Source organism: Halictus rubicundus, chromosome 4 (assembly GCF_050948215.1).
Source record: "Halictus rubicundus isolate RS-2024b chromosome 4, iyHalRubi1_principal, whole genome shotgun sequence".
Classification (NCBI taxonomy): Eukaryota; Metazoa; Arthropoda; class Insecta; order Hymenoptera; family Halictidae; genus Halictus; species Halictus rubicundus.
In genome coordinates, this window is record NC_135152.1 from 6276579 (window position 1) to 6303193 (window position 26615).

At 43.5% G+C, this 26615-nt stretch overlaps 1 protein-coding gene across 1 annotated transcript in view; it reads left to right on the top strand.

The window, feature by feature from the left end:
* Positions 1–26615, top strand: part of LOC143353880 (uncharacterized) — a 50125-nt gene that overhangs the window by 19552 nt on the left and 3958 nt on the right. The window lies entirely within an intron of this gene.

Below are 26615 nucleotides of genomic sequence, written 5' to 3' on the forward strand. Positions count from 1 at the left end.
CAGCACCCTAGGGTCTGTCGTTGTTGACTTGGTTGACTTCTCGGTTTCGGAAATGTCAGCTAATAAAAAGTCATGCGACATCGAGCATCGGTCACGACGGGGGAGAAACTTTCGTAATTTCATTATCAACCGGTGCAATTACCTTCGGACCCTCTCGCGCACCGGAAGCACTGCGTCTTCGAGGGTCTGGAGAAGTTTGGATAAGACCCTCGACCTTCCGAACACAGTCTGGAAAAAGGTCAGCCTCTTCCCGAAGGACACATGCTTCGAGAACAAGCCCTGTCTTCTTCGAAAGAATGATCGAGTTGCTTGAACGGGTAGCAGAAGCCTGCTTAGGGGTAGTTTTGCAGGAGCAGATGCAACGCTTCGAATAATATTTATTCAGATCTATATATAAAAACAATTCTGCATTTTAAACTAGCTTCAGTCTCAACAAACAAAAGTACAAAGCATTCGCGATGATGTTGCGTCTGGTCGTTACGCACTGTTTCTACTTACTAGGAACTGAGAGCTGGTGGATAATTTTGTATGAAAAATGTATGATTTATACGTCAAATCAATTTTTCCTTTCACGCTAGCTATAGCTCCAAGGAACAGAGATAATAGGAATTCATGATTAGGTTATTGTGGCGGTTCATTGCGCACTGTTTCCACGTAATGCGAACTAAGAACTGATGAATAATTCAACAGAAAAAGATATGATTGACGTACACATTAACATTGACACTTTTTTATCCTCGGTTTCAAGGAACAGAAATAATAAGCATTCATTGGTAAAGATCGTGTGTCTGCTCATGACGCACTGTTTCTACTTACTGTCGATAAGGGGAGATTCTCGTGTAAGCAGGAAAGAGGAAGACAATTTTCGGAGAATGGTTATTCGAAATCTATTTATTAACCATGTCTGCAACTCTATATGAGTATTTCTAAGAGTAAAAAAATTAAAAAAGATAATAAAATTATACATATTGTAGGAGTGAAAATATTAGAAGAGTGTTAGTTTGTAGAATACGAGTGTACGTGTGAAAGAGAAGGAGAGGGAGTGTGAAGTTCGTGTAGAGAGTATAATCAACATTTTTCCTGAATTTGCTCAATCATTGAATCTAATACATTCATTGCCAGGTACCTATCATTGCCAAACTTTCGAACACAAAAATCGAACAAACCCTTTCAGATTGAACACAGCACTCCACCCAAACAATGTACATCGTGCTTCAACACCACCACCGAAAGATTCCAACAGAAACTCAAATACAGCAATACAGTGAATTCTCGATATATGTCAACAACACGGGTCTTGCCAGTGTCGTGTATCGTGCAGGAGCCTGTTATGTTTACACTCCTCGGCGTCCGAGCCTTCTCGAGCTTCGTGATCCCTCACGGGGTATACGCCGCGGTAGTGGGGATAATTCCGCGACGTTTATCACCCAGGCCTTGGCGACGTATACAGAGAAGTCACTGTACTCAAGACACTAGCGACTGAAACAACCAGCCCCAGTAGCAAACAGAGGATTATTAGAGGTAGGACATCGACAGCGCAGGAAAGAACAATCGCAGAAGTGGTGCAGGTTAGCAGTCAGGCCGGATCGATTGTCAGGCTCCGGTAGTCGAGGCATGACTCGTCGATTCGTAGGTAGATGCCTTCCGAGCGCGAAACTCCGTACGCGTTGGATGTGGCTGACCAGCCGACCGACCGACGGACGGCTGACTGCCTTTCTGATTGATGATCGCTACTGGACTCTCCGCCGCCATGCATACCCTATCCTCGACCTCCACCTACGTCCTGCACACCACGAGGCAACCCTTCGAGCGGAGAAAGGCTCGCCGATTCGCTTTACTCCGCTCCGATCCGCTTTGCCCGCTCGCTTTTCTGTTTCTCGTTCCCGGAATCGCGCCTCCGCCCTGATCTCTCTTTGCAACCGGCTCGTTTCTCCGCTAAATGCGCGATCTCGTGTCCGTAATCGGCGTCCAGTTCCAGGAAAAGTGCAACGCTGCGCCGCTTGCACCGCTCGCAACGGCACCTGTCGCGATCAAGGCTCTCTACCGGGAAACGATCCCCGAGCTGTTGAAAATTGCCGGTTTTTAGCGAGCGTCTCTGTCATGGAATTATGACTGCTGTATCATCGGCTGCTCTCTAGTACGAGACTGCGATCTGTTTTTGTTTCCCGAGGATTTTGTTTTAAGCTCTGAGGACTCGTTTGTTGGTGGATTGTGGTGGTCATTGAGGAAATTGAAATTTTTTGGTCCGCGAAGTTTGCTGGATCGGTTCTAGGCAGTTTGTGAGTTCTTGTCGAGGTGTCGATTGATTCTTTACGATGGTGGTAATTGTTTAAGCGCCACGAGTTTCTGCAGACATCCGAGTGAATGACAGGAAGTGGATTGCGCTTTTTGGGTTTAGAGAAGTGAAACGGCCAGACAGTAACCGTTGTTTAATTCATTATTTAGCCGTTTGGCTGTGGATCTTTATGCAAAATGAAAATATTCTGCGTCGATTGTGAGCAACAGTAGCTAAATAAAAATTCATTTCACGTTGATAACGACATTCAGAGATTTCATATATTTTTTAATGTTTTACGTTTCATCCAGTTGATTTCCTCGTAACTGCGTAAAAATTCGTAGCGTAATCGTGACACGGTAAAGTGAAAAAACTGTTGGTTGGATTAAGAAGAAAAGGTAACGTTTCCGAATCGCGATAGTGATCATGAATGAAGCGTTCGATAAATGCAATTTGCTTGATTGAACAGAGTAGGTCGTCTGTAAATGTGTTTTGATATCGGTGATGGTATGATTAACTATGATTAGCAAGTTTAATCGAGGGAGTAGAATCGCGCAGGAAAATCAGAGGAACGGTTTGTTTCTTAAGGGATGCGAGACAAGCACAGTCCATTATCGATTATCGGTGTGGGATTGCCGCGATATCATCGGGTCGATGTTGAAATAATGAATTGGAATAAGCAGGAGACGGGTCACGGTATGAAAGTGATGAAACGTGACTGTACGAAAATCAAACTTCCATCGTGTTTTCCTGGCTAACACCCCTCGCGTAAAAACCGCTCGCGTGGAAAGAGGACCGATTTCCACTCTGGTAGACGCGTATCCCTTCGTATGCGAATTTTTTAACACCATTTTCTGTTATTCATTGTATTCCGTTCTTAACCCTTGAAACAGAAATTTTTTGGAACAATCTATTATTTATGTTATTCTCTCATCAACCCTTGAGGCGCAATGTTTTTGGCCTGCATTTTCTTTTATTAATTTTATTCTACACTTAAGCCTTGAAACACGAATTTTTTAGACAGCACCTCCTATTATTTATTTTATTCTTTACTTAAGCCTTGGAACACGAATTTTTTAGACAGCACCTCCTATTATTTATTTTATTCTTTACTTAAGCCTTGGAACACGAATTTTTTGGACAACACCTTCTACTATTTATTTTATTCTTTATTTAAGTCTTGGAACACGAATTTTTTGGACAGCACCTTCTACTATTTATTTTATTCTATACTTAAGCCTTGGAACACGAATTTTTTGAACAGCACCTTCTACTATGTATTTTATTCTTTATTTAAGCCTTGAGACTTGAATTTTTTGGACAGTACCTTCTGCTATTTATTTTATTCTGTACTGAAGCCTTCGGACACGAATTTTTTGGACAGCACCTTCTATTATTTATTTTATTCTTTACTTAAGTCTTGGAACACGAATTTTTTGGACAGCACCTTCTACTATTTATTTTATTCTTTACTTAAGCCTTGGGACACGAATTTTTTGGACAGCACCTTCTATTATTTATTTTATTCTTTACTTAAGCCGTAGGACAGGAATTTTTTTCTATTATTTGTTTTATTTTCTCTTTAACCCTAGACACGGATATTTTTAAACTATTTCTTTACTTTCTAAATAGGAGTTTAGGTGCTGTGTACTACCTAAAAGCTACAATTCTTCATCCATTACCTTTCTAAACATACAACCCCTTACCATTCAATGAAAAATCATTTAATCGTTCGAATTGCAAGTAATTTGCTAAATTTCATATCGCACGACCTAATGCATTTGAACAAATTACAAAATATTTCTAGGAAATAAATAAATATTCCCAGTCACGATCAACTGCTTCTTACATCGGATTAGAAGTTGAAAACGAGCATGTTGGTGGTGAAATGTTTTAATTTCTTGTTTGTTGGTAATCGTGTTCGATGGTAACGCGAAAGCAAGTGGCTCAGAACCGAGCACCACAGAAACAGATCGGCATTTAACTCCTAATCGAGCAGAATACTAGAGCGGATGACCTGGCACGACCTATCCGAAGGAGCGGTTACAAGCAGAAGGGAGATCCACCCCCGATTCGCCCCCCTACACCCCGACCCCCCTCCCCTGCTTCCTTTCATTCGGAGCAATATTTCTTTTCGCGAGTCCCCTCGCGGTGTCCTTTATCTAACAAGGAGCAAATCATTTCCCTATTATTTGCTCGCTATCGCGCTCTCGCTCGCCCCGGCTTCCTCTTCGTGGCTCGTTTTGCTCGTTCGAGTGCTCGGCCTGTCTCGTTTCTCTAGTCCCAGGCAAGCGGTTCCTCTCTATCGTCTTCCTACCCTGTCGGCTATATTTTTTGGAACCTGTCCAAGGACTATTCATCGCGTCCCTTGCTCTTTCTCTCTTCCCCCTCTGGCTCTTATATTCAAATTTTTCTTCAACTTCAAATTCAAATGTTGTTTTAAGATCTTGGAGTTTGTGGACGTTTTAGGGGTTGGTTAGCTGGATATCTCTGCGGCCTATAGGAAATTGTCAAAACCATCCAGTCAATTTCCCGATAACCAATTCAGTCGACTTCAGTTTTTCTGACGAGCCGGAAAGATTAGTTGACCGAACGAAAGGAACCAAAGATTTTCGAGAATTACATTCAGTTGGAGTTACAAGAACAATAGTAAAGGCTACAACTTTTTGATTCGGGCCGGTGACGAAAATTTAAAAAATGTGTTTTCTAGATTCGTATAAGTTATGCTGATATTTCCTCGAGATTGGTGAATTGGTGTATGGGTTTTTAAAAATTGTGCATATGACAGTTTTTTCTGTCGATCTCGAAGAAGGACGATCAGGCGCACATAGAAAATTCTCAAAATCAAAAATCCTTTTGCTTCCCAGGTCCCCGTTCGTCGAAGAGAACCGGCGGTTCTCCTCGTAAACGTCTGAACACGCTCGCGGTTCGCGCGTCGTTTCGACCGTTTCAAACGATCGGGGGTGGTTCACCCCCGGGCGAGGGGGTGCGGTCCTCTCTTAAGTCGTATCAGAAAGCAGTAAGCGCCACTTGTTCGCCGAAATTACGGCCTGGATCGTAAGTCTTAAAACGTGACTGGATTCTCGAGCGTGAATCCCGGGTCCGGTCGAAGTGATCCGGCGAGGAGTCGAGAGGGGAAAAAAAACCGGTGCCTCGGGGTGGCAAAGGTGGACAAGGGGGTGTGGAAGGATGAGGGAAGGGTTCCGAGGTTGCAGTTAAATAAAACCGGCAAAAATCTTCTTCCCGGAGGGCGAGAACCGTCGTCTACAGGCGGGAAGACGCGCGGCAACGGCTCACGGACGGGCGCCATGTGTATAATAATGTTAAAGAATGTTAAATGCGCGGAGGGGCCCCGGCCCGCATACATTAGTTGTTAACAATGCTATAAAGGACACTCGGCCGGTGTCTCACCCTCTGCCGCCCACCCCCACCGAGCAGATTTACGAGCGCTCCTTTCCGCGCGATTCTTATGTAATACTCCGACGACTGCGGGGGTGTAAACACTTCGCCGAGGGGATGGGGTGGGAATGGAAATGTTATTTGACCTGGCCCGACGAGGAGGTTATATCCAGCGATTTTTTAGTGCGATCTTTACTGCAATTGTCGCGGTTGTTTCGGTCGATTCTCCGGTCGATTTGCATATGAAATGTCCAATTTTGAAATGCAAACGCCACGAATTGACTGCGGAACTGTGTGCAAAATAAAAATTTACTTATAGTGTACGTTTACGGACATTTACCTCCTTTACGAAATATTGAAATAATTCAATAGAAGACAGTCATGAAATCTCTGAATATAAATAGTAAACTGTATAAAATTAATTACACTATCTTTCAGTAAGTTGCGAAATTGTAAACTTCACGTATGTATGTGTGAAATTTCTATTTCTATTGCAGTTCATTGCAATTCAGGTAGAAAATTTCTATGTTTGCAGAAAGATTCGCAGTTTAGTTACGAGTATACTATAGTTTTCTAAATGTTTCTTCCAGCGAGTGTTGCCTTTAGAATCCGTGCACGCATGATCTTCCAGTGGTTAAATCGACGATTTTAAGACCTAGACGTAGTACGCGACAATTTCACCACCGCCAAAACATTCACGGTAACCACAAAACAAGGTTCGCATGGTTCATTAATCGTGTTACGCTGAATTATAGCGCGCGGCGTAATAAATCGACAGGAATCCTTCCGATTATTCCAGGCGGCCGCGAGCCTCGAAGAAAACCGAGCCCCGCGTTGTTGACTCTAAATATACGTGAACCGAATGAGAAGTGACGTTTATGTGCCGCGACGATAAATTAACTAATATCACCTTTAATTAGGACCCGATCCACATGCGCCAAACGCGTCTGCCGGGCCCTTCTTTTTTCCGGACTGGCCAACGTTATTGATTGCCTGAAATTTCTTCGACCGGTTGCTCAGATTTCGGACTGGAGCTTGTATTTCGAGCTGCGCGAAATTTTTGGCAAGCCTAAGTATTCCCACATCACGAACAATTCGATTTTAACACTACGTTTGCGGGACCCGTCGAAATGATGGGTTCTAATATTTTTAATTTACAAGTACTAAAATTCTAAAGATACGTCCATGAGGAATTATTCAACAAATTTATTTCTTTGGGTATATGTTATTTAAAACAAAAACTGCTAAAAATTTGGGCAGCACATTCTTGTTATTTTTATAAAATAATGTAAAACAGTCACTTTTAGTGCTTCGTGAACCGACTGTTAAAACTTTCATTGCCTCGTCTTTTCCTACTTTAGATTTCTCGTTTAAAAATGTTTGGTTTTTAAATGGAATTTTTGAATGTATCGATAACATTATATTCGACTGACCGCGCCTAGGACCATTTATTTTATTTAAAAATTTTATTTATCGTACATTGTTTAACAATTTTTTGAAAGATATTGTTGAAGATACTTCTCGTAGAGGCATCACTATTTTTGTTGTTCATAAAGTAATTTGTTCTTAGAGTATTCTCGGTCAGAATGGACCCAGAGGCTGTTGTCAGTGGGCTAAAGTGTTCTCTGAAGGAATAATTCAAAGAATAACACAAGGAATAATTTAACCAGCATGACGATTCGAAAATGATTGAAGATTTTCAAAAATTTTAACACATTACCTATTATAAGTCTATTAAAATTATTTTTAACAGCTGTGCTGTATAGAATGAGGAGTTACTGAAAAAATCTTCAGCAGTGGAAGATTGATTAAAAAATAAAAATTGTTCTATTTGTTAATTTTTTCCCCCAGGGGAATTGTACATTAATGCACCCTCCTAAGTGGAAGCAGTGTACAGAAATCGTAGATTAGGGGTGGCATAGGCAAGTTTCGCGTTCTCGTTTATTTCTCATCAACGAGAAACGTGTTTCGGTGGTGAGCAAAGGAAGAATTCACACAAGGAAAATATTTTCCCGTGGAAAAGCCACTGTCCACCGGTTCCCGGCGATTTATTCCCGGCCAGCCTCCGCCTTTCGAAGTTCTCCGCGGGATTAAGGGGAGTAATTTAATCGTAATTAAGTGTCCGCACGTTCGCGTCTAAGTACATAAAGTTTACACGAACCCGGTCCACTCTGGGGACCGGCTACGGTGGTCTAAAAGGGCGCCGGCCAGTGGTCGGTTTAAACAATTATCACAAGGGTTGCAGCTTGCACGAGTTGACAGGGGTGATAAGTTATAGCGCGCGGGCGCACGCGGGGTTGCTTAGGAAATGCTGCTGCGTGCCGCCTCGCTTTCGACCGCGATGAATTACAACTATTACTCTAATGCAGCTTTTCTTCCTAATAACCTTTTCATTTCATTCGACCGGGCCGCCCCCGAAACGAAAACGAACATAATTAGACAGTGGTGTCGGGTTATGAGCCCGGGGATTCGTAACCAGTACGAAGGATCTCCCCTTTTCCCGGCAAATTAGTGAAATTAAATGCGTTTTTTAACAGGAACGTGGAAACGTTAACAAACTGACCTCGAACAGATGTTTTTTGTTGGTTTCTTTTTGTGTTCGATTAGATTTCTTTCAAATTTTTTTCATACAAGAACGGCTATTAAAATAATTTCATTTTTATGGAGTGAGAAAACGCTCGGTTTTATGTGTTAGCTCTTGTAACACGACTGGGTATTTCAATAAATAAAAAGTGTGTTATTATCTTAACCCACTGTGAAACTGTGTGACCGTAGATTTGTAAGTTAAATAAAAAATTGTCGCCATCAATGATTATGTACAGAAGTTAAATACAAATTATTGATGTCAATTATTGCATCCAGAGGTTGAATAAAAATTTTCGACGTCGGTATGCAGAGCTTAATTAAAAATCATCACTATCAGTGATTACAGACGTTAAATAAAAATTGTCCTCATCTAATTACTGCGTATAGAGTTTAAATAAAAATGGTCGACCTTGATTGCTGTATACCGAGGTGAAACCAAAATTGTCCATATCAATTACTATATGTACAGAACCAAAATAAAAATGTGTCTCACCCCATAAAAATTCTAACAAGTTCAAACCAACATATCTGTATTCAGTCTCAGTCTGTCAATTTTTCCAATTGGTTTATAAAACGTACAGTCCAATTATCCACTCGAAACGCATTCAAAAAGATCGAAGAGGGTCCAGATTTCTCTCTCGCAGGATCCTGATTCGATCCAGCCGACAACCGCCTAATTACAGCGATATCGATCGATCGTGGCTTCACTTTCTCGCTGCGACACGTGAGAGATTCTCAGGTAATGATTCGCGCGACCGTAATTTCCCCGACGCGACGCGACACGACGACTCGCAGTCAACCTGGCGGAGAATAGAAACGGCCGGAACTGTATCTTGATGCTTGATGATTACGCGTGTTCGACGATCGACACGATGATGGGAAACGTGCCGGCAATTAGTGGCAATTATCCGTACGATGATTGCGACAAGCTTTCTTGAGGCCTGTCTCGAATCGGCCGAGTTCATAGGTGAGACTCCCCTCTCTCCTCTAACTGGAAATATATATGTATATACATATACATATATAACTCCGGCAATTTCTAGGAGAGATGTTCGAATTTTCTCTCTCCCGCGGAGAAAGTTCCTCGAGGATATCGGAGGACACGCGAGACTTCCAAGAACAAAGTAGTAACCGAGTTTAGGGGTGGGAAAAACGGTCCGAGGGGGTGGCGAATCTTATTTTCCGTCGCGACAGTTTACACTGTTGAGGGCGGGACGAACCGCGAAGGATTTAAAATTTGTATAGATTAAAATAAACTTTTTTATCCGACCGAGAGGGTGGAGAAGCCTGAGGAACGAGGGTGGAAGCGGCTACGTCACCAGACAAGAACAAGGGCTGGTTTTCAGGGATGATCGCGAGAACGGAACCGTAATGCAACCTTGACAATAAATCTTCTCAATTCTAACCATTTAATCTGAACAGTGGAAAAGGGAGTATTGATTTTTTTATCACAAAAGGTACTTCACTGTCAATACTTCATCGCGTTGACTGTCAACTCAACGACCAGGAAAATTGAGTGAAGCAATTTATTTATTGAAACAAAAACTGAGAAGTTAAAACTTGTGTTTTTAATTATTTTCTCGATCCTTTTACACTTCAATAATCAAAAAAGAAGTTCAGAAAAATGAATCGTAGAAGTCCAAAGAATTGCAAATATTTCAAATGTAATCTAGGGGATGATCAACACTGCTGAAACAACATAGGCGAATATAAGAAACGAAAGAACTATAAAACGCATTACACAACAGTAGAATTAACAGGTTAGAAGCTCTACATAGCAGAAAACAAAGAGAACCACGTAAGAAATAGAATTCCTAGCCACGCAAGTTCATTAAAAATTATATAATATTCCGGCGATAAAAACAGCAATTTCCGTGTTACCGTGTGTCAAACACGATCTCCTTATCTCGATCAGCGTAACAAAGTGATAAAAAGTCGGGCAGGAACGGCGCAAGGTCGATTAATAATCGCTTCGCGACGCGCGATTATCCGCTCGTGAAGGAAACCCTTATTTCTCTTTTTATGGTGTGGCGTGTCTTAATGGTATTACGGGGCAAAGTCGTTCGGCCGAAATTGGTCGGCCCTTTGTATTTTGATTATCGCCGGATTATTTTAATCACATTAGCGCTCTCGAGCAGCAACAGCAGCAGCAGGAGCAGAGGATACCGTGGGTACACCGTCGCGCGTCGGCCTGTTACGGTGAAGAAGGAGAGCACTCGCAAAATCAATCTCGCGTCTAATGGGAAGATGGCGCTTTTCATCCCTCAGGAGACCACTCCCGTTTTGCGTACCGGCCACCCTTCGTCTCGAGTATCGTTCCCAACCTCCCCAAACTTCGCTTCTTTCCGATACACCGAGACTTCCGAGCCCTTAAAGGGGGCATGCTAAGCGCCGCCAATTAAAGAACCACGTGACTCCTTGCTGTGCGAGGTGGGGGCCTCGAGATCACTCTAACTTCCTACGAGTCGGCATTCTCTGAATCCAAAAATTTCTTTTGGAAACTGCTATACATTAATTATTTCTTAAATATTGTTATCCTGCGATTTCAAAGGATCAAAGTTGATTCATTCTTTCTTGGGAAGGATTTCAACATTTTTCATAGTTTCTATTGGACGGTTGCAAATTACAACACAGCATAAAACGACTGAAACAACCTCGTCCAATCCGAAGTGAAAATGTAAATGTACAAATTGATTCACGACCGGATCTTGCAAGGATTCAGGCATCGAGGACTTTAATCTAGAGTCACTGTCGTTCGCGGTGGTTGCCAAGTAACCAAGTGACCGAGGCAGCCTCGCAGCTCTCTTGACTATGTAGGAAAGCAGCGAGTAGGTTGAATGATAGCAGGCGATTCGTCAGAATTTTTATTATCACTCGGGACAGAGATAGAGGCGCCTTGGCGGTGCGTGGCAGCCGCGGATACGCTGCCAAGGAACTTCACTTGCTCGTAATCCAGTCGATTTGTACCAGTCGGCCGCGCGTACCGGTGTCTAATTACAGGTACACGGGATTCTAATTGTGCCTGTTAGCGCACACATCGATGGGACAAGGTGGACGGAATGCGCCGCGATCAATCTCGCCGACGCTCGTTTCTGAAACGTTCGAATGGGCCCCGTGATTGTCGACAGCCATGCTTGAAATATTGTCAACGCTTCCGCGTTTTCAGGTTGCCGGAGCGAGCAGGTGGAATTTCTGCAGAGACTCGAATTTTAGCTGTTTTCCGAAGTTTTAGAGAATCTTTGGAGTTTGAACTGGTCCGAGGTGGGATCGGGTGGTTGATTGCTAGACTGGATCGTGAACCTGTTTTCTGAATTATTGCAAGTGAGATAGGTACCTGAACGGTTTCCATGTCTGGCTGAAAAAGAACCTTCGAGGTTTGAACTGGTTTGTGCAGGTCCTGTCGAATGTTTGCGAGACTGGATCATGAACCTGTTTTCTGAATTATTGCAAGTGAGATAGGTAACTGAACGGTTTTCATGTCTTTATGAAAAAGAACCTTCAAGGTTTGAACTGGTTTGTGCAGATACTGTCAAATGTTCGATTGCGAGACTAGAGTTTGAACATGCTACCTGAATTATTGAAAATAAGATAGGTACCTGAACGATTTTAATGTTTTATTGAAAGGGGACCTTCGAAGTTTGGACTGGTTTGTGCAGATACTGTCAAATGATCGATTGTGAGACTAGAGTTTGAACATGCTACCTGAATTATTGCAAGTGAGATAAGTACCTGTACGATTTTAATGTTTTATTGAAAGAGAACCATCGAAGTTTGGCATGGTTTGTGCAGATACTGTCAAATGTTGGTTTGCGAGACTAGAGTTTGAACATGCTACCTGAATTATTGAAAATAAGATAGGTACCTGAACGATTACAATGTTTTATTGAAACGGAACCTTCGAAGTTTGGACTGGTTTGTGCAGATACTGTCGAATGATCGATTGTGAGACTAGAGGTTGAACATGCTACCTGAATTATTGCAAGTGAGATAAGTACCTGAACGATTTTAATATTTTATTGAAAGAGAACCATCGAAGGTTGGACTGGTTTGTGGAGTTACAATTAGCAATGTTTCAAAAAATGAGTGCTAATAAAATTCACTAGCAACGAATTCAAAAAGAGCGACGCAGTGATTGAAGCACCTACGAGTAGAAATAAATGTAAGCATGATTTTGCACTTAAAGTTAGCATCAGAAAGTGCCATGATTTATGGGTCGACCTAATATCTGTACATACGTGAGAGACAATTCAAGATAGAACCTGTTGAGTTTATGTCCTCGGCCTGGCAATCGAGTTTCCCCCGTTGAATCTTCGTTGGCAAGGAAATAAACAGCATGAAGACAATGTCAGCAATATATTGGAGGATTGAAATGGTGCATCGTAGTCTGTGTCTATTGAATTACTGCATAAAGTTTCGTCAAATGAATCCTTTAAACCATAATTCTTGTAGTACTACTTAACCTAGCTTGCTGTTCTGCAGAAGTGACTTTCAAAATGGCTGCCACGTTCGTCCAGTTGAAGATACTTGGCTCAATTTTCCAGAGAATACTGCTTAACCAGTTAACTGTGTTTGACGAGTATACTCGTCATGAAGAAATGGCAATATTTTGTGTCATGACGAGTATACTCGTCAAAACAGCTATAATTCAAACAGCGGTTAACTTTCGCGACGCAACTTAGGTACATATTTTTCAAAGAGGTCGCAACAGCAAACTGGTTCAACATCGTACAACAGGATGTACAGTAGAGCCTCGGTAGTTGCACAAAACGGGATTGAAAATTCCCGAGAATCCTCGCTTCGAGAATTCTTTGATCCCTGATTCTTGAAAGAATGCTAATAATAATTTGGTATATAAATGCAACTAACAAGATTCGTATGCAAGTATCGATAGTGCAACTGTCGCGTTTCTACTGTGCCCATTGATTCTTTAAATAAACCTAATTTCGTATACAAAATAAATTATTTAGTTGCCGCGCGCTGCGAGCGTTCGGAGGTATGCAGCCCTCTCGAGCGGAATGAAAAATCGCGCGGTGTATTACGGCCGACCAAACGAAAAACACACTTGAGCGACAGCCGAGCCATAACTCTTCCCGGTTGATAATAAACGGAAACGACGCGGAGTCGCCTTGTTCTTATAAAAATGTATGCGGTGTGTGCGCCTGTGGAACGGTCGGGGCCCCGGCGTTGTTGCTCCCGTTAATTACAGCTAAGGGATTTATCGGCGGGGATCGGTGGAAAAAATGCACGCGTCAAGAAGGACCTGTACGACGTCGTTTTGATTCATTGCCCGCGCTGCCCGGGACGAAAATTACTGGTTGCACCGGCCGACTCCATTTTTCGATTCTATCTCCGTCGTCACGATAACAAATCCGTGCGGGCCGCGTGCGCAACGCGATCACGCTATACATCCGCGACCATAACGCGTTCGTACGAAACCGCATCAACCAGGGACAGCTGTTGCTTGGTGTGCGAGAACCGCTCGCCATTAGTTCTTCGGGCACGACTACGAAATTATTATGTATAGGCGCGGCTCCGAGAGCCGAGATAAACGTCGCGATGCGACCACGCGTTAATAATTCACCTGCTTCGTTTTTCTCGATCCCCGATACACGAGGAAATCGGTCTGCCTGGATCGCTTCACGCGCCACCGTGATCTAAGTTTAGGTCCGCTCGCGTGAGCGTCGAGGGGCTCGCGGAAAAATCAATTTTTAGCTTCGGCATTATGGCTGGGATACCTGAACCGTGGCGGTTTTGGACCGTTGTTGTTGGACAACAACATAGTTCAGTATTGCTATTTCGTCACATTGTCAATTGTCAATTTTATCTTATTATATGACAGTAATCATCTCATTTCTTTTCATACTTTCCCAAAAATTTGAAAGATTCGATTTGAGAGGAACAAGAATCACGAAAGACAAAATATTTCTGTAAATTAACGGTCTCTCGTTAGAATTTTATATTATTTTGTAGGCTCAATTTTTCTCGTAGAAACAGATGTTGCAATTTTTAATTGAATGTTTCTGGTATATAGAATAGAAGATGATTGGCTAATTCAGTCAGTGATTGGCTAATTTGCAGCGAATTGAGAGCGTGCAAAAGGGTGAATCCAGAGGAGGAATCATCGTAGACCCTGATTACGGATTTACGAGAAACCAACGGATCCAAACGCAGAATTAGGGTCGCCAGGCCGGAACTCGCGTTGGTTTTAGAGGGTTGCGTCCCGCGCGAACTATAATCAATTAACGCCGGGTTGAAACAAGAACCGCGGCGCGGCGGACCACCACGGCCGCGAAATATTTCCTACCTTCCTGCTCCAGTTTCGCAGGAACCCAATTGTTTCGCTCGATTGGCCCCCCGGCACTCCGTGATACGGTGCTCGATGAGAAACTACCCCTGTTTCAGGGCTTTTATCGAGCAGAAACGATGCTGCCGATTGAAACGAGAACTGGGGTGAAGAGCAGTGGCTCTTGGGTTGGGGATCGTGGTGCCGTGTGACCGCTGGTTACTGTGTTTGTTTGCTGGTTATGCGAGCTGTACGAGAGTCGGGGGCGTTTATCTGCTGGGGGTTTGGGGAAAAAGAATATTTAGGGGATTCGTGAATTTTTGATGTTTGGTTCTGGGTTCGTCGGGTGAATGTGTTCTTCATGATCTCGGTGATGTGTGGAAATTCTTTCCTTGCTTATCTAAGTCTTTTAGGGGAAGACACCCCTCAGAGTTGGGCATCTATTCGCATTGTTTCTTCTTATGATTTTAATGAAAGTTGAATGGTTGAGATTTCGATTTCAGAGAAGGAAAAATCGAGAAAATCTAAGATTCTATTTAACTCCAGTTTGTTGCAATTCAGGTAGACAATTTTTGACCTCACTGATCCTTGGCCAAGTTTAGAAATTCATTCCCGTTGTAATGTATTTCGACATATTCTCTGGAACAATGTAAAACCCAATTTTAATAGGATCTCTAGAATTCGAAAGGGTTGAACCAGTAGCCTTGACATGTCGAACATCGATACGCATGATCAACGGAAGCAATCTCAGGCCTGATCATCCCCAGACGATCACAGCAAGGTTCTCGGAGCGTTGCTAGCGGGTCGAGGTGTTCCGCACGCAGCGGAATAAAAGAAACCGGGAGAAGAAGGCGTCGTAGAGGTTGCGGAAGGTAGCTGGAAGGCAGAGAGAGGCTCGGAAGGTGCCTCGAGGATGAACCGCTTGGGTCGAAGGTGGTCGCTCCACCCCGATGATTGCAGGTTGCATCGGCACGCCTTCGGCCTCGGCCTCGGCCGACGGCGTGCGCGCGCGCACACCACACGTCGCCCGGTTCTCTCTTTCTTCGGTGCATCCAATTTTCTTGCACGAAGGGCCTCTCTCCTCCGGTTCGCGGCCACCATAATCATGTTGCATGTGGCCAACATGGCCGCCGATGCGCGCCTCGCCTCGCCTCGCCTCGCCACACCGCGGCAGCTGCAACGCCGCGGTTGCCGTTTCTCTGCGCGCGGTTGCCGCTTATCGCCTTTTTCCTCAGCCCTTTCATTTACACTGAAGCGGGGAACGAATTTTTCAAAGAATTTCTGCGAATCCGAAAACTTGACGGAAAGTGTCATTCTGTTGGAACCTGGAAGTGTTTCAAATGCTAAAACGTGTTATCTCACTGTTCTATAGGGTGTCTCGTATTTTTCACGCTTCCTCGGCTTTTTATGTATGCGCATCTAACCGCAGACGGGGGTTTTGAAAGAATTTTTGCGATTCTTCCCCTTGCCAGGTAAAAAGTCTTGTGTACATCTTTTGCGACATAAAGGTATGTACACTGTATAAAAATGCTGATCTTGTTGTTGTGTAAGCTCTCCCACGAATTTACTGGATGGTATGCAATTGTATAGAATCGTTTATTGTCGCGCATGAGTTCAAGATGGCTACTAAGTCACTGATTTCTGGTTTCACGAAGATATTACGTGCATACGTTCGTTAGACGTTCCAAGGTCACCGCAAGGTCAAATGGATACGTTCCCCCGACTTCATACAACTGGTAAAAGATTTAGAAAATAGCATATTTTGTACTCGAAGCTGTTTCGTCTCCAAAATTTGGACCTTTTCGGATTGTTTTGAAATTTTGGTGGTTTCAAAGAGCTTTTACATTTTCACCTCACCGAGGGTTCACGAGTCTCCGAGTAAATTTTTCGCGATTTTCCTCCTTCCCGAACCACCCCGCGTTTCACCGCCCTGTTTTGTCCCTTGTTCTTCCTTTTCCAGCTCTCTTTCTCCTCCGTTTCTCTCGGCCGTGTCGTTTTTTCCCCGCGATTCCTCTCCGCGACGGTTCTTCGTTCTTTTTGCACGCGAGTCCCGGACGAAACCGAGCCATGGGAAGTTATGCTAATGCGGCCGGCTCGGATTCTCGGAAGAAACCGCTCGCGAAAAATGCGGGGGGACACGCGAGCGAGAGGGCGGGGGGAGGAGGAGGCAGCGCGCAGGAAGTCGGTAATAACAAGGTGCGCCCTGTCGTTACGCGGTGTTCTTGCATACAATTTATAGGGGATTATGGCTCCGGGGACATCACGCGTGTGGTATGCTGAACTTCGCTCTAACGAACCAAGGGAGGACCTTAATGAAACCGCTTGCCGTCGGTTGGCTCGAGACTGGATCATGATCCTCCCCTTTCGGATCCCGTTCGGTACCGGTTCCCTCCCGATTCCTGATTTCGAATTACTCGAGACGATCTCGAGGTGCACGGAGGCCTGAAACGACTCCGAACACGAGATTATGCGAGGGGAAAAATGCTGATCGCCGTTCCATTGGAAGCATTCGTCGGTGACGCGTATTCGTCAGGATTAGCGAACTGGTGCGTCGTTTTTGCATTTGTTCCTGCAGAAATCTGGCAAATGTATCAAATGTATAAAACGTATGAAGTGTACGAAGTGTGTGAAATGCGTGGAAATCGTCTAGGTGTCGTGGACAAACGCTATACCCTGATCTCTTGTTGCTAGCATCGAATTTAGAAGAGGATAGCGAGTGAAACTTTTAATAAAAATTGATAGTACTTCATTGTTACCAAAGATTTTCCAATCAAAGTTCTACTAACATATTCCTCACACTTTTCTGATTCAAATGATACCAAACACGACACAATGTGGATAATATTTGATCGTTCAATCCACGATATAGCAGAACCTCTGCTATCCGAACTGGTCAGTGACTTAGCTTCCGTGCTAGATTTAATATTTACTGATCTGTACTGTACATGGATCGCTTTAGATTGAACTATTTAGTTGTCAAAACATGTATTGGGGAAATGAGGAGAATTTGGTTGCCGTTGGTTCGGATAGTCGAGGTTCTACTTTATCGTGGATTAAACAAATAAATATGATGCGAATTACGTCGCGTTTGGTATCATTTTAATCGGAAAAATGCCCCGAATACGATGGTAAAAGTTTCATAATAAACAAATGATTAAAAACTTCGACCCATTTGACTTCTATTCGCAACGTGACTGCAAATTTGACACGTTTATAACAAAAATGAATGGGTAACATGAATAAGTGACGATAGCGCGGCGATTTAAGCATGCTGCAGCAGAATTTTCAGTTTATTAAAATGATTAAGAGAAGATCCGACACTAAAGGGTTCAATCGACGATAAATCAGTTTCCGCAGCGATTCCTCGCCCCGAATTCCAGCCGCGGCTGTTCTTCAGGGTTCGGGCCAGTTCCCTATAGACAGGTGGGAAGGGTCACATGATGGCCGTCTTTGTAATTTGTCTTTTGTTTCCCCCGCGTCCGGGCCCGCGGGAAGAAAACTTACAGGGTAGAACAAAGGACGGAAAGAGCCGCTTCTATCGACTGACGGCGAACAAGAGAGAGGCGCTCACCGCTCTCGCGATCCTTCTCTTCTCCCTCTGTCCGACAGGTTCGCCAGTCCTCTTCGTCCTCTTCTTCAGACCCGTTCCCGCCGCGCGTAAACGTATGAAAAATGAGTGACGAGAGCTCGAAACAAACGAGGGGACAGCCGGTTCCGTGTTTCGGAACAGGTAGAGAACGGTCACAGGGTTCTAGCCGGAGGTAATCGATAACCTTTCGATCGGCTCGAGCTGCTTTCGAGATTCTGGAGCGGCCAGAAACTGCAGATTTTTGTGCGAAATAAAAATTGTCTCCCTCGATCGCGAGACATGGGAGTCGAATAGAAATTTCTTTCTCGCTTTAATCATTTTCAAAATTATCACATACTCTAATTCTTCTAAACCTTCTACTATTGTAAATTTGCCATCTTTCCGAAACTGCAAACAATTTTTCTGAATGCTAGGAATTCCATAATTCCGAGATAAAAGAGGGCGATTGCGATTTTTGAAGATTCACTCGAGAGTCTGGAACTGGTCTGGGCCATTCTAAAACTGTTTAGTTGTCTGCAGATCTTTTGGCAAAACGGGAATAAATTCTCCTCGTCTTAAAAATTTCAATAAATTGAATGGAACTGTTTAATTTTTTATCATAGATCCATAAAGTCCGCAGTGCAACGGTTACGAGCATTCTAATGAAACATGCAACAAAAATGACCGCCTCGACCGCAACAAAGTGCTCGCCTCGAGCGAAATAACGAATTGCGTCTTAGCTCGCGGAAAATTCTCTACAAGCTTGATTGAGTGAACAAGTCGGTCTAACCTGCCTGTCAAAAGGAGACACAGAAAGCGTTCGATCTCGCGTGACACCCCCGAAGACATTTTCCCTGAATTATTAGGTGAAAGTGTTGCGCAATGAACTGTTCGATTAAGAGAGAACACGGAAGGAGAAAATGGAGGATAATCCTCGGGGCACACTATTGCTTCGGCTTCGATAAGCTGCGATTACAGGCTGACGACTTGACCATTACCATTACGAGTAATAACACTGTGGCCGATTCGCCCTGTGGCGGTTTAATTTTAATTTAATCCTACTTAGTCCCCCCGGGGGCCGGTGTATCGATGCACACGATTTCTATTATAGTGTGAGATCCGTGCCCCGGGCACGTATTAGAGAAACCATTTTAGGATTGATGGCTGCGCGTTGATCGATGATTAATGTATCACTGTTCGAACGTTCTTACCGTGCGGACTCCGATCTGGATCGCGCAGAGACATTTCAATCCGTTTAAAAGTGGAGAGTGTTCCGAGGGTTTCCGAATTTTTTTCGGGGATGATTGATACAGGAAAAATTCTGATTTTTCGCTTTACGTGTCAATTTCTGTGCCTGAATGATTCATTCGAATTGTTTTAACCTCGGACTTATTTTAACGGAGAATAAAATTAGAGCGAAGAGTCAACGACTCGAGGGCGCATTGTTGAGCATTATGTTCTTTTCTGCTCGTGTCGCCGGCCGCAAGTTACGAGGCAGATACGAAGAAGAGGGTTCTAAAATAGCCCCGAGAAAAAATCATGGTAAAAGTCGTCGGCCCGGCGACATTATTAAAATAACAGTGGTCTTGTTAGTCGAACGTTCGTCAGTCATCGAGCCGGTAAAAGTTCACCGACGGCCGTCGCTCCACTCCGCTCGCTCAGAAATAGTCCGCTCCTCGTCGAAACTCAAAAACACCATGCTCCTCAAATTGCTACCCGAACCCATCCCGAAAACTCTGCTCGTTCGATCAAAGAAATAAACTCAAGTAACCCTGAAGCAACCCTTCAGCGTTCTAAGCGCGTTCAAGTTGGGAGAAACAATTTTGTAATACGTTTCCGTCGATCCGGCTAGCGAAATCGTTGTCGCGGACGCGTCTCGCGATATTTAGGCAACAAATTCTATTTCTGCGACGTGTAACTCAGCACGCGTACGGTTCCGTCACTCTACGCTCTTCATTCTGACTCGAGGCTGACAGTTCGTCATCCCCTTGGCCACTGGTCGCAAGAATGAGAAGCTCGCGGCTATCCGCGATGATGTATTTCGGTTCCGAATGAAAGAACCGGCAGATACAAAGCAGCAATTCCTGTCGCTATTTTCGGGACAGTTTATTTGCCTGCTGAAAACACTGACACCTTCGACTTCCGAGCCGCTCGTTACCGATGGAATCCTCGGGGTTCGTTGTTACATCCTGTTAATGCTCCTAGAAACTTGTGCTTTACCTCTTCATCCTCTCCACCTTCGTTTCATATTCATTTTTTGACACCGTGCGACTCAATCCCGCAATACTGCTAAACAGTGTCGCATCATTGTCAATGCGAATTTCCCCAATTTTTTGGAAAATGAAAAGGATGATACTGTGCATCTTTGTGCGGAATAAAAATTGCCCGTGTCAACTATTGGAAATGTATTCCCCCTCTTGGCCACTTGACTAAGTCGAAAATAATGTTCAACATTATTTTCTACAATGTATAAAATGTTTTGTACAAGACAGTTTGTATTTCACTGTTCTCAAATATAAACTTCTACTATTTGCCTAACATGTATAATAAAACGCATGATTAAAAATTGAGGCTTCGTCCCGAGTAAAATGGATCCTGCCAACGTTCGAAAAATAAAATGCCAGATTTCTAATTTTCTATTGAGTCTATAAACTGTTTAAATTAAATCTAGTCTATATTCTGAAGAATGAAAAGATTTAAAGTTCGACTTCAAAATGAAAAATTGAGGCTCGAGGCTTATTTATAAAAATAAAATTGGTGCAAACTGCAGTCAAAAAATACAATCCCAGTGGTTTATTAATTCTACCTATAAATAAACCGGCGTTTTTTTTTTAATTAAATCTGCCCCATTTTTATGGAAATGAAGGGCGCACGTTTGAAAGAGTGAAAAGGTTCAAAAAGTTGGTTAATTGCTCGGGGTCCAAGAGGAAAGAAAACAATTACGAGATGGCTAAAGATATTTCGTTGTTTGTCTACACAATTTAGAATGCCTTTCATTTCGCTCGCGTGTATACAAAACGTATTACACACGCTTAGCATAGATCGTCATTCATTTCTGGTGCCTGAAAAAGGCACTCGGAGTGCAAAAGGTTAATGGCTTTCGCCTCGGTAGTTTAAATCGGGAATTACTTGTCTATCGTTTCATCATTATCCTTCTTTCTCGCCTTTCAGCGGCTACATTCTCTCCCGGCTTTTTTACGAACTTCTACGTTCGCGCCGAGAATAGAATTCGACAAAAATTTACAACATTCGGACTTTCACTATTGTAACACATCCATTAAACCCTGTTAATTAACTTCGCCAATTAATTACTCGCCTTACCAAACTTGGGGCTTGACATTAATTACGATTTCCTCGGCACCGTTTTCACTCGAAGGTACGAAAGCAAAGACGAATGCAAACTATATGTTTCTGTATTAAACGTTCTAAGAAATGTGGTAAAATAATGTCCAGCAATACTTTTGTTTAGAAACTTTTCATTTTGAAACATTTTTGATTGAGAATAAACAGCAAATTTTGAGAAATGTTGAACTTCAAATTAATGCTTAAAGAAAAGATTTGAAGTCACTTTGATCAGTGATTCTTTTAGTAAGAAACTAAATTTTGTACTTCAATTTCGTGTTTAAAGAGGTGTACGACGTGTACTTTTCTTGTTTAATGATTCTTTTAATACGAAGCTTCATTTTGAACTTCTTCACCGAACAGCTTCGTTATTCGGCGATTCTTTTTTTCAAAAGCATGGTCTATTTAATGTATTTTAACCAACCATGAGGTATTTTTAAGAGAACAATTACTGTTACTACTAAAAAAAAAAACAGACAGAAATTATAAATTCACACACAGATAATGAACAATTTCCTTGTATGAGAATAATAAGTGTACCAATTTTCCTGTATAAAAATACAAGAGTAAAAACGGTGAATAATTTTTCTGTATAAAAATAGCGAATATACTAGACAATTTTATTGTATAAATATAGCAGATACAGAGACCAATGCTCTTGCATAAAACTGGCAAGTATAGTGAACAATTTGTCTATCTGAAAGTATAAAATATAGTGAAGAGTGACAGCAAATATGCTGAACAAGAAAGCCAGAGCAAATATAGTGGACAATTTCCCAACAAAAAGTTTAAAGAATACAAAAATCGGATTCCACCCCTGGAAACCACCCTATCGCAAAAGGGTCGCCAGACTGTACCGGCACGGGACACAACCAATAGGCGTGGAATATCGGCTGATTGACAGGTCCGTCCAGCCAATCGCGAGACCGAAATGCTGATGAGGCCCGCGTCAATCACGCGATACTTCCATCTCGCCCCTTGCCCGTCCCGTAAACCACCCTTATCCTCTGAAAAGCCCACGCGCCGGATTTGCCGAGTTTCGAGCACGCCACCCTCCCGTCGTCCACCCTATCCAACCCCTGACCCCCCTCCATTCGATTTCAATAATTATCCGAACCGTTCTGGTTCCGCTAGCAGGACTTTTCCAGTTCCGGAGACTTTCGGAAAATTCTCTCGGAGACCTTGCAAAAAAAAAAAAGAAGAAGAAAAAGAGTCGCGAATTCGCCACGCGAGAACCGCCGCGCCGCTAATTTCATAGCAGCCGATGATTTATGGCCGGCTGCAGCCGTTCCGTTATTGCAACGACCAACCGGGATACAGAAAACGTAAATGCCGAGTTACGACACGTTAATAGGCCGCGGGACCTTGACTTTTAAACGGGGGTAATCGGTGGTGCGCCGCGTGGCACGGATTTTTCGAATGCTTACTGGATCCTGCGATTGGAGGACACCGCATACTCGAACATTCCGGATGGACGATTCGGCCTGCTATTATAAAATTTTAACCCTGCATCCTTATTTTCGTCGACACTTTGTTATTTAAAGTCCTAATACAGCATAATATACAGTAAGTCCTTGACTTTCTTCCGCTAGATTGTTTTAATATTTCACAAAGGGGGCACGTTGCGTTTAATTAAGCATTGTAACAAACAAGGCAAACTAATTAATCTCCCATCGTTAAGATTCTTTTCTTAGAGTCTGTAGACCGAGCAGAGAATACTTCAGCTACTCGTCAAGCGCCGCAACATTTTCAGCCCTCGCTCGCGAGCTTCCTATCAGAATCGTAGTACTCTTCTAGGAAGACATCCCGAGGGCGTTCACAGAGGGTTTTACATAAATAAAACGGCAAGATTGTCCCCGGATAGCTTGCAGCGATATGATAGAAGGTATTGACGGATTCCCTCAGCAAATCCCCAGATAGAAATATCGATAAGGGCCGTGTCACTCACGCGATACTTCCACCCCCGCGTCTACTCTATGAAAACTCCACGTGCAGACTTTGCCTTGCTGCACCCTCTGTCGCCCTTCTCGTATCCTTCGCCCTCCAGCTCGTCCTTCTTTTTTATCCTGATCTCTGTTTCCTTCTTTCGTCCACTACCCCTCTCCCCCTCTCTTTTTCTCTATTTCTCTCTTGCTCCAGTTCAACACCCCCCCGCCCCGCCGACTGAGAACCACCCCTCGGCCACCCTCGGATCCACTCGCACGCCATGGGGTAGTTTAGCATCTCAGCCCTCCGAAACGAACAACCCTCCTCGCCCCAAAACCTCCCTTCGTTTCGTTCGCGACGCGTCACGCCGTACAGCAGTTCTTTTTTTCCTGCCACGATACCTCGAACGCGTTGCGAACATAGAGGAACACGTGGAACGGTAACCATCCCTTCGGGGAACAACCGTGACACCTAGGCCAGGTGCCTCGGCGATCGGTCATGCCAACGGAATCGGTCGATTGTCCGGAAAATTCGACGTTGTTCGATTGGAATTGTTGAGGAGGACACGCGTCCTCGGAAGAGCGATCACTGGTGGCGATCGGCCGTGGACGAAATCGAGGCGAAATAATAATGGCGGTAATGACCTCGGGAGATTGATGGGGAGGCTCCGCTCTCATGATACTGTGACGCTGGCCCCCTGGAAATTATGTGCACCGTGCGCAAAAATTAGGAAACAAAGGAAACATGACCGGTGGACGGAGAAGGGGATGAAGAAGTTGACGAGGAGGACTCTGCCTTCGTGTTGCCGCGATACTGGGTAACAGAAAATAGTATACATTGCGCTGAAAAATTAAGAAACGAATGAAACACACTGTGGATGAAGGAGGCCCTCTGCTTTTACGCTAATACTGCCATGTTGGGCTCTAGGAAATAATATACATTGTGCTAAAAAATTAAGAAACAAATGACACATACAGTGAATTGCAGATATTGCAGTGCATTTTCTTTCGTTTTAGAGTAAAGCTGAAGAAATGAAGAATTGAATTTCTTTAAATAAAATATTGTAATTTTTATGCGGCGGCATATCTCGCTCAATTCATTGCAAAAACAGATGTAACATGAAGAAACTGGCAATAAAAACCGTTTACTCTGAACGAGTGCCTAGGCTGAAACTAAATTAAAAACAGGAAACCGTGCCGCACCCCTAAAAACTTTGATTAATCGGCACAGGAAGTGAAAAAATACGTGGCATATAATCAAGAGGTAGGAAAAGCTCGAAAAAGGGATAAGAATTGATTAAAACGAAAAATAAAAGCTGGGAGCCGCAGAACATACAATTTTTCATCAATTACCTTAGAACCAGGCGAGTCGGTTTGATTGTTCGCGGCACAGCAATTTCCACGGCGCGCAGCGGTGTATATTATTCCCATTACACGCGAACAAGAAACGCCGCTCGCATTAACATACTACGAGTCCGGTCTCATTAATTACTGTCAAGAAAACGGAGAAAAATAACTTACATAACCGTTCGAAACATCCCGTCCCTTCTAATATTCTCAATAAACGAAGAAAAATCGAAGCACACGCACCGGCACCGGTGAAACAAACGATTCAATTATCCCCGTCACCGAACAATCGTGCGCGAAACCGCGGGAAACGCATTACGTCCAAGGCGAACCGGTCAACGGCGATTCAATTTTCATACGAGCCGTGCCTCGGGCCGATTACTCGCGTTTTGTCGTCCCGATTTGTATCTTTATGGCCGAGGAAAAATAATAAATAGCCGGGGGAAACGCCGGGTTACGAGTATCCGCTCGGCCGGGAAAAATCGAAGCGGTTAATCGACCTCGATCGCCATTTCCCACCCCCCACCCCCCAGATTTTCTATCCACCGTTCCCCACGACTTTAAAAAATTGTGCAACAAGCCGACATTCATCTGCACGATATCCCGAATCTTTTACATTTAATATTTATTTTTTTCAGAACTGTAATTGGACTGTTAATTTTATGCAGCTATAACAAAAATTGTATCAAAACGCTCGTTAATTCTCTGAACTCGTTCAGAAAAATACAAATTTGCACAACAGCTCGACCAGAAGATTAAAGAAAAGGGAACGAATAACAGGTAGAACGAGTAAAATCGAATTATGGGAATCCGGTTGCGAAGAAAAATCGCAGCCGTCCAGGGTTAATTGGCTGCATAGACCGTAATTTTCCTGCTGGATTTTAAATTAGCCTCGGATTTTAAACACGGAGACTTTGATTGAAATATTGCGTCTCGAAATCCCAGTGTGTAATTACGGCGGGCGACTATTAATGATTGTTTACACCGTCCTCCGGAGGAAGATTACCGCGGTTCCTCATCGAGATATCGTTCTTACTTTCATCCCCGCCGTGGTCCCTTCCTCTTTCGACGCTTCCCTCGTTATCTGTCGCGACAAGTTTCTTACTAGATAATAATTACGAGATGTTTCGCATCGACACGGAATACCGCTGGCTGGGAACTTGGCCAAAAGTTTCTAAGGAGCCCAGGCAACTCGCCGGAACAACGGCAGAACAGGGGGTCTCTCCTGCCGACGCAGGGGGTCTCCTTCTCTCTCTATCTCTCTCTCTCTCTCACTCTCTCTCTCTTGTATTGTTGCGCGGGCGTCCCTTGCTCTCCGCGAATCGCCTAAATGATCATTAATTAAACGACTGTTCGGCTGGCGTAATCGGGCAAAAACCGAAGACCGCCTTTGCCACGCGAAATGTGTTCCTGTCGTACGAATCTTGCGACGGGCTGTCGACATCTTTGTCTACTCCGGGGTCTAATCGGTTCGTTGACACGGGATCCAAGGTCCCATAGTGATGGATAATCCTTCATCAGTTTTATGATCGCCGCCTGAAGAATTAGGATCAGGATACAGTCTGAAAAATTGATAACAGATCGCAGCCCGAAGAATCACCACTGGATCGCTGTCTCAAAAAAAAACAGTAATTCTGTCCTAATTTTTGAAAGTCTATGGTCCACGGCTAAGGATTTTTTAAAAACTTCGACAACAATAAGAATTTCGATCGGGAACCTACAACTTACTCCCCGAGTAATATAATAGTTGCTAAAGTGATAAAGTTTCATTGTAGTTGGCTTGAATCCTACAGCAACCAATTAATCTAGTTGACTAGAAATGATTCCGGTATAATTTTCTGTACGATTGTTATTATCAGACGGTATATCTGATTTTTAAATGGATAGTAT